Source organism: Eucalyptus grandis, chromosome 3 (genome assembly GCF_016545825.1).
Source record: "Eucalyptus grandis isolate ANBG69807.140 chromosome 3, ASM1654582v1, whole genome shotgun sequence".
Lineage (NCBI taxonomy): Eukaryota > Viridiplantae > Streptophyta > Magnoliopsida > Myrtales > Myrtaceae > Eucalyptus > Eucalyptus grandis.
In genome coordinates, this window is record NC_052614.1 from 38228527 (window position 1) to 38236903 (window position 8377).

At 42.1% G+C, this 8377-nt stretch overlaps 1 pseudogene; it reads left to right on the plus strand.

Moving 5' to 3' along the window:
• The first annotated feature begins 1162 nt into the window (after nucleotides 1–1162).
• Nucleotides 1163–2835, plus strand: LOC104439647 (annotated as a pseudogene).
• Nucleotides 2836–8377: the final 5542 nt, after the last annotated feature.

Sequence of the window (8377 nt, forward strand, 5' to 3'; positions counted from 1 at the left end):
AACGTATCTGGCTATGTAATCCCATACATACACGATGTAGACTAACATTGCATGAGATGATTGCAAAGAGGAGCTTACTGTGGTTGACTTAAGACTCTTCGTGCATGGTAATTTTTCTGTGAATTTCACAATTCTTCTGATGGTCGCATATCTCACAAATCAAGGAGGGCAGCTATCTGAGTTGAGACAATTACTGAAAATTACCGTTCACACACACCTTCAACTCTATTTGGCATTGTTTTTTTTTTTTGGTTGGCCCTACTCTACTGTTACTCTAACCCTCACTCTTAGACTTTTGCCCTACTTCTTTGCAGAGCGTGGGAGTCGAAACTCACACTTGAAACTAAATCGTCTGTACCCCAACCCCCTGAGAAGGTGGAGATTCAAACCTCACACCTCTCCCTTTCATGTTAAAAGGGTGGCCACTAGGGCAAACCCCAGTGATTTATTTGGTATTGTTTACTTAGCTGAAAATCCATGGCTGCCGCCGAAAATCCATTGTAAGGTAAGGTAGGATTCGGGCCCTTAATAGGGTCGCTAAGGAATTAAGCTCATCTAATAGCATAAACATGTGATGTTTTGTGCCTCATCCTAGAACCTCCATTGGATACACCGCTAATTCTTTGAACATACTGGAATGAGTTAAGGTAATGATCCGTCAGCCCGAACAGAACCTGTTCTAGAGGCTGCCGAGGATAGAATGAAGTTTCTGAGTCATCGTTCTAAATGAGATTACACAAATTATGCTGCGTCGACGACAGCGTCTTCTTTGCCTCGTCCTGATTTGTTTGGATTCTGGTTTAGTTATTATTCCTCCACACGGAAGCATAGAAAAATTCAATTGGGGCATTGACTTTTGGTCTTCTAAGCATCGCTCATTATCGTTACAAGCAACGCCTTATGGTCGATGCAGAAACTTGTTGTCCAATAAGGGCTTTGTTTATTCCGACAGTCAGCCCTAGACAAACATGAAGCAACAAAAGTGAAATCGGAAAGGTGCCGGTCAAATGAAGAGACCCATCAGAAGAACATCCTCATTAGTACTGTCGAAGAAAACATAGAATCTATCCGAAACTGAGATCAACGAGGAAAAACAACAAGATGAGCATCTAATTCTTGCATTCATGTCTTTGCTGCTTCGATTACCATTTTGGTCAATTCAATGGTGTCGAGCGAAATATCTATGATTGTGACATTCTTCTGTAAGTCTTTTTCTAGCTTTTTTAATTTCCTTGTTTCAAATCCATTTGGGTTAATTATCCATGAAACAATTACTTTTCTCTTCTTGCAAGGAACTACTCATATGATGTTTAATCTTCCAAGGCTACTTGGGTTAGATACAATTGAGTCGTAAAACAAATTCCTCTGCCATTCCTGTGCAGCGGTTATAATCTTCATCAGAATATCCTTGAGCATCAGCGCTTGTTCTAGGCAACCGGCCCTCAAAAGGGGCACGAATCGGGCTGCCCCCACGTTCCTGACGATCGTGGTCGATAAGATTCTCGATGACATAGAGAAGCCCATACGGTTCTCTTCTCAACAGCTGAGAATTGCCACCTGTAATTTCTCGCATTCACTAGGTGCAGGCAGTTCCGGGGCAGTTTATAAAGGGACGTTCTCGAACGGGTTGTTAGTGGCCGTTAAAGTACCTAACGGCAGCTCGGACAAGAAGATTGAAGATCAATTCTTGGCAGAAGTGACCACCATCGGTAGAACTCACCATATGAATCTTGTTCAGCTATATGGATTTTGCTTCGACAGAAACTTAAGAGCGCTTGTATACGAATTCATGCACAACAGTTCGTTGGACCGACTGCTATTCAGCGCAGATAAAGATATAGAGTGGGAGGTTCTATACAACATTGCAATTGGAACTGCCAAAGGGATCGCGTATCTACGTGAGGAGTGTCACCAGATAATAATCCATTATGACATAAAGCCAGGGATCATCCTCCTGGACACAAACTTCTGCCCGGAGGTAGCTTTTGGGCTTGCTAAGTTATGTAACCGGGAAAAGACTCACGTAACCATAACTGGAGGGAAGGGCATCCCGGGATATGCGGCGCCAGAAATGTAGCTGCCGTTCCCCATCACCCAGAAGTGTGATGTGTACAGCTTGGGTATGCTCCTGTTTGAAATCCTTGGGCGCAGGAGGAACCTTAACGTGAATCTTCCTGACAGCCAGGTGTTGCTTATAAAAGTTGAATTTCCTAATTGCAAGTGTCTAAGGCTGTGTCTCGTCACAGGGGGTGGTGTCTAAACACGGGTGCCATCGATCAAAGGAAAAACAGATATTGAAGTCGTTGTTATAACTGATTGATCTGGACTGATTCGACCTTTAAGGATGACTATATGTACAGGCATTCAATGATGAGTGATGATCGATTGGCCAGTCGGTCTGTACAAAATACTCCACAGTCTAATAGTCATGAACTAAATTTAGGCTTAAGAGAGGTCATAGTTGGATGAGATCAAGAGAGGATTATGCAATTTACAGTTTCATGGGTTTGGGATCTAATTTCATTAAATCTGGGGCATCAGCTACATTTCATCACGTTTAGACTGACATTCTTGAGTTTTTCCTTGATACTGGTGCACCAGGAATGGTTTCTGAGATGGATGTGGAAGAAGCACGAGAAGAAGAGGTTCTCGGACGTGATGATTGCATGCGGGATCCAAGAGAATTGCAGAGAGAAGGCTGAGAGAATGGCAATGGTCGCTCTGTGGTGCATTCAGTACCAACCGGGGTTGAGGCCAAGCATGAGGTGTGCCCTGAAGATGCTGGAAGGCAGCGTAGAAATAATAATGCCCCGCAACCCGTTTCGCCACTGTTGACACTTAAATTTTTAAATTTTATTTAGGATTTAATCGTGTATAAAATTAGGAATTAGTCACTAAAATAAACAAAACAAAACAAAACAAAAAAAAACACAATCAAAACAAACAACAAAACAAATAGAAAAAAGAAAACAAAAACAAAAACAAAAAAAGAGAAAGAAAATGTGGAAGGGGCCGGGCCGGATCTTGCCTTGGCCCGGCCCATGCTGCCTTCTCCCTCCCCCATCTTCTCGTGTGAAACCCTAGAAGGGGGAGGGGGGTTGAAAGAAAAACAGGAGCCGGAGAAAAGGCAGAGAGGGAGACAAAAAGAAAGGAGAGAGAACATAGACCAGAGGGAGGACAGAGCTCGAGAAAAAAAGGGGAGAAGTTCTTCCTCAATGGGCTTGACTACCGCCTGCCGTGCTTCGCTTTCTGCCCGCTAAAAGCCGCACTCGCTACTCGCGCCTGCTTTTCTCACGCCCAACACCGATAGCTGCCTCGTCGGACACTGCATCGCCATTCCGCCGCCTCCGCGCTACACCTCCATCATCCGCAAGTGTCGACGTTGCTACTTCTACTCCGCCGACCCGCGCCTCTTTCGTTGCTCGTGCCGCGACAGTACCACTATCCTGATCTATCACGCCCCGATCCTCGAGTACGCACACATCCTTCTACTTTGTCGATTTTAGAATGCGATATCCCAAAACTATGTATCGCCGACCCTTTGGTTTATTAAGCACATGCGGAAGCAGTTATAAATCCCCAGACAATAAAACAATGGGATAGCAAAGCAGGCCAAATTTTTATTATTGAAATTCATAACCAAACTTTTATACATGGCATTAGACAGAGCACTTCACAAACTATTCACAACTTTGAAATCTCACTCTATCTACACATATACAAAAGGGTTCACCAAGAGATGGGATTTCAATCCTCATCCGGTTCATACTCAGGATCATCCTGATCCTCTTCTGACTTCATTATTCTTTACTGAGCTCACATCCTTCAAGCTCCTCATCATTTTCCGACTCATCATCCTCTTTTGGTTTCTCCTCCACAGGCTCATCTACAGGCCTGAAATGTTGTCCCACAACCGGGATGAGACTACGTCTCAGCAAGTTCTACCCCACTAAGACTCAATTAGGGAACCAATACACCACATGGTTGCCTAAGCACAGTACGAGTCAGAGGACTTACCTTTACCTCAGATCCCACCTGCATATTAGCACATATCAAATAGACACCCAAGCAATTATATCACAGATCGAAGCATCGATCAAATCGACCTAGTCGCTTATATGCCAACAAGACCACTCACGGTCATTTCCATTCAGTCAATCAATTCACAACATCAAATCAAAGCAATGATCAATCGACCCAGTCGATTACATGACACTCTGACCATTTCTCGGGTCATTCTAGTCATTGCTCTATGGTCTCAACTGATAAAACCAATCACCGAGCCACGTGCATTCTCCGAGGCGATATTTCTTATCACCGAGCCACATGCATTTTCCGAGGTGATATATACATCTAGTCATCGAGCCACATACATTCTCCAAGGCGACATACTTCGTCACCGAGCCATGTGCATTCTCCGAGGTGATATATACATCTAGTCACCGAGCCACATGCATTCTCCAAGGCGACATACTTCGTCACCGAGCCATGTGCATTCTCCGAGGTGACATATCTAATCATCAAGCCCCGTGCATTCTCCAAAACTTCGTACTAATCATCGAGCCACGTGCATTCTCCGAAGCGATATACCAAATCACCGAGCAACGTGCATTCTCCGAGATGATGTACTATTCACCGAGCCATGTGCCTTTCATGATGATTCATCCCATTTCTAAAGTAATTAACCACAACCTTAATTCGTACTCAATTTACCCAAATAATCAATTTAGGAACATATCCTAAAAATCCACAATTAAATCAATTTGGCACAACGTAGAACTCAATTAAATAAACGGATTGTACCACGACAATCAGCACGAAATTTTGGTCGCCGACTATCTCAGCCTTAATTTCCGAAAAATAATTAATTAATAAATATTAAAAATTCAATTTAGCTCAAAATAAAGCCCAATTAAATAAATAGGCTGCACCACAATCATCAGAATAAAATTACGATCACCGGCCACCCCGGTTGAATTTCCGGAAAATAAATAAATAATTAAATTAATTTCGAAAAATAATATTTAATTACTAAAAATTCCACTTAGGCCCGAACTGCCAAATTGAAGCTCGATAAGGGTCGGGAAAAATCCCGGGCTACCCTCAATAAATAGTAGACCACATCTACATGCTAATTGCATCATCAAATTACCTAATTTGCATCACAAATGACTAATAAACACTAATCTATACTAATCTAACCACCTAAAACTAATTAATTAAACCTAAACAACCCTTAAGTATAATTAGTACACTAAGCAAGGATTAGTGAAATTACTCACTGGATTAACAATCCGTTCGGATCAATTTGACGGGGACGCGACGAGGTTCGATTCTTCTCAAAGCGGCGACACCAACGGAACACAAATTGGGCCCGAAACTTGGCCCACAAAGCCCACGATGCTGCTGGTTTTCCCTTGGCTGTTGACTGTTTTGTGCCGCTGATTTTGCATGGAGAGAAGGGCTGGATTTGCTGCTTCAATGGGCTGTTTTGTTGTAACAAAAACAAACAGCAAAGGAGGAGAATTCGAGGGGGATGGCTCGGTCTTTAACTGAAATTCTTGGTCCCACTTGCTCTTGTCTAGTCCAATTTGATCCCAATAAATTCCCATGCTAAAGTACTTGATCCACACTTGCTTTCTTGCACAAAATTTCCCCCAAACATGTTTTGCGCAACAACACAGCCATTTCCTTCAATTCTGAATATTAATTCATTTTCTTTTCGGAATCTGATTTTCTGAACAAACAAATCTGATTGAGGTACAATTTGAATTCAGAAAAAGGCCAAACAACTTCCATTCACCGATTCGCTTACACCAGATACCAAAAGTCCCTTCAAATCGGCCAATCTGAATTTCCATTCGTTCTCCGAATCGTCCATCCTGATTCCCCGAAAAATCCCGAACTCTCTAGAATTTCCTCAAAAGGTGAGTCGACATTCTTAGATTGACTCATGACATGACATGACTTCAAATTTCTGAAATCGAATTCAAATTCGTAGTTATTTTCAATCAAACATGCTTTTAGTATGACCTTTCTTATTGGGTAGCTTTTAGGAATTTTTTGGTGCAATTGACCCGTGGTTGATTTTCTTCGAACCACAATAAACCCATTTGACACATTGGCGACGCTCGGTGGTCGTGAAAATCTCGAGGTTTCAAATGCGGACACAAGGTAACCAAAACGACAAAAAATCGATTTAGTGTTGATCGACGAGAATTTTGCAATCATGTGGAATCAACCTCACTTCGATCACTATCTCAGTCGAATCGACCTATCTCCGGTCTCTGATTGATTTTTAATTGTGCCGCAATGACCCTTGCGAACTAGCACGGTTGAGCAGTCGATTCCTGGTCGAATTCTCAAGTCTGTTGCATTCAAAATCCTTTAATCGCTTCACCAAATAGGTCAGTTATCTCCTGAGTGGCCATCTCAGAGAAAAACACTATAATCACGTTGATGAAAATTTCGATTGAAATCAGAATCTGAAATTCAGGATGTCACAACTCTTCCCCTCTTATAAAAATTTCGTCCTCGAAATTTAAACCTTTACTAGTCCTTAAACAAAAAGGTGGGGGTGCTGTCGTCTCATCGAGTCTCGATTTCCACACATTTCTTTGGTCTCGTGGTGTTGTTAGACCGCTTTGACCAAGGGGACCATCGTGGTACACATAGTCTGCTCTTTCTGAACCAACAACTGAACTGGCTTCCCACATACAACACTTTGTCGTACACGTCTAATTCTTAATGATTCAGCACGTGCGTCAGGTCAGGCTCACATGTCCTCGATGTCGACACGTGAAAGACGTCATGCACTTATGCCTACTTTGGCAACAATGCAAGACGATGCGTTAGGATCCTGATTCTTTCTCTAGAATCCCTAAGAAACCTACGTACCTCAGTCTCAGTCTTCCCTCCTTGCTAAAGTGCAAGGTATTCCTCATTGGTGACACCTTCTGAAATATGCAATCACCAATTTAGGATTCTAAGGGTCTTCAAAGCTCAACAATTCAACTTTTCGGGTAGATCCATGTGGTCTTTACTCTAACACTGATCTTGGCAACTGCAATAACTGACTACTGTACTGACCCTGACCTGTGATCTTTCTTCCCTGACTTCATGTCAGCAATTGAAGTTCTGTACTGTCTGATACCTATCATTACCCATGATATCTCAGCGTTCTATCTCGAAATTTGAAAGTCAACCTTTCTCTTATCGGTATCCTTTTACAGGATTTCTCGAACATCCCAATCTGTCAATTGAAACGTCTACTTTTAACGTGAACATCCGGTTCAATTCTGAGAGTGGCCATAAGGTTCGAAGGGTGGCCTGCCTCAAATTTGAAAACCGAATCTTGAACTTTCTCAAGTAAGGTCCATACTTTAATCAACCCATACAAAATTGAAGACTCTTGACTCAGTGCATCAGAGACTTCTTTTATCCTTCCAGGGTGATACCGGATATCACCATTTTAGTCCTCCCAAGGTTCTGATTTACAACACCATTCCATATTCAACTCCTTTTGAGAGAATATACACTTGAGACTTTAATAGATGATGAAGATATGGAATTTTCACTCATACCAACTATGACTTTATTTTTATTTTTTTTAGAGCAAAAATTAATGCTGCCAATTTCCAATTCATGTGCTGGAGATTTTGACTTATGAGGTCTCAACTGGCAGAACGTTTATGCAACAATTCTACCATATTGCATTAGCACGCAACCTAGTCTTCTGAACTACCCATTACCATAGGTCTCGTATCTTCCACGACCAGATGAAATGATCAATACAGGCGCGGTAGTCAGCTTCCATTAAGCTCTTGGAGACTACACTCACACTTGTCTGTTCACACGAACTTTTCTTCTTTCTTCTAGAGTCAAGTCCTTGGTGATACTGATGCTGAAGCTTCTCCGACAAATCCTCTGTAGTAACCTGTCCAATCCACACGGCTTCTAATCTCTGACATTGTTGCTGATCCTGGTCCACTAACAACTAATTCGATCTTGGCTGGATCCATGAAGATTCCTTCATAACGGCCAAATCAAGTGCAAAAAGTCGTCTTCAGTATAACCTCCTTCCTGGTTCTCAACTGATGATAACCTGTCCTCAAATCGATCATTGAAGATGTCAACACTCTTTAAAACAAGTCACCCAATTCGTCAATCTTTGACAATGAACACTTATCCTTGATTGTCACTTGATTAAGTCGACTATAGTTGATGCATAATTGCAACGAACCATCTTTCTTTCTTTCTCACTACGAGACTGATGTTTCCCCTAGGTAATACACCGATATGCATGAATTCCTCATTCATCAATCCTCACATCTACACCATTGGTTCTATCAATTCAGACAACAACAACCGGTAAGAA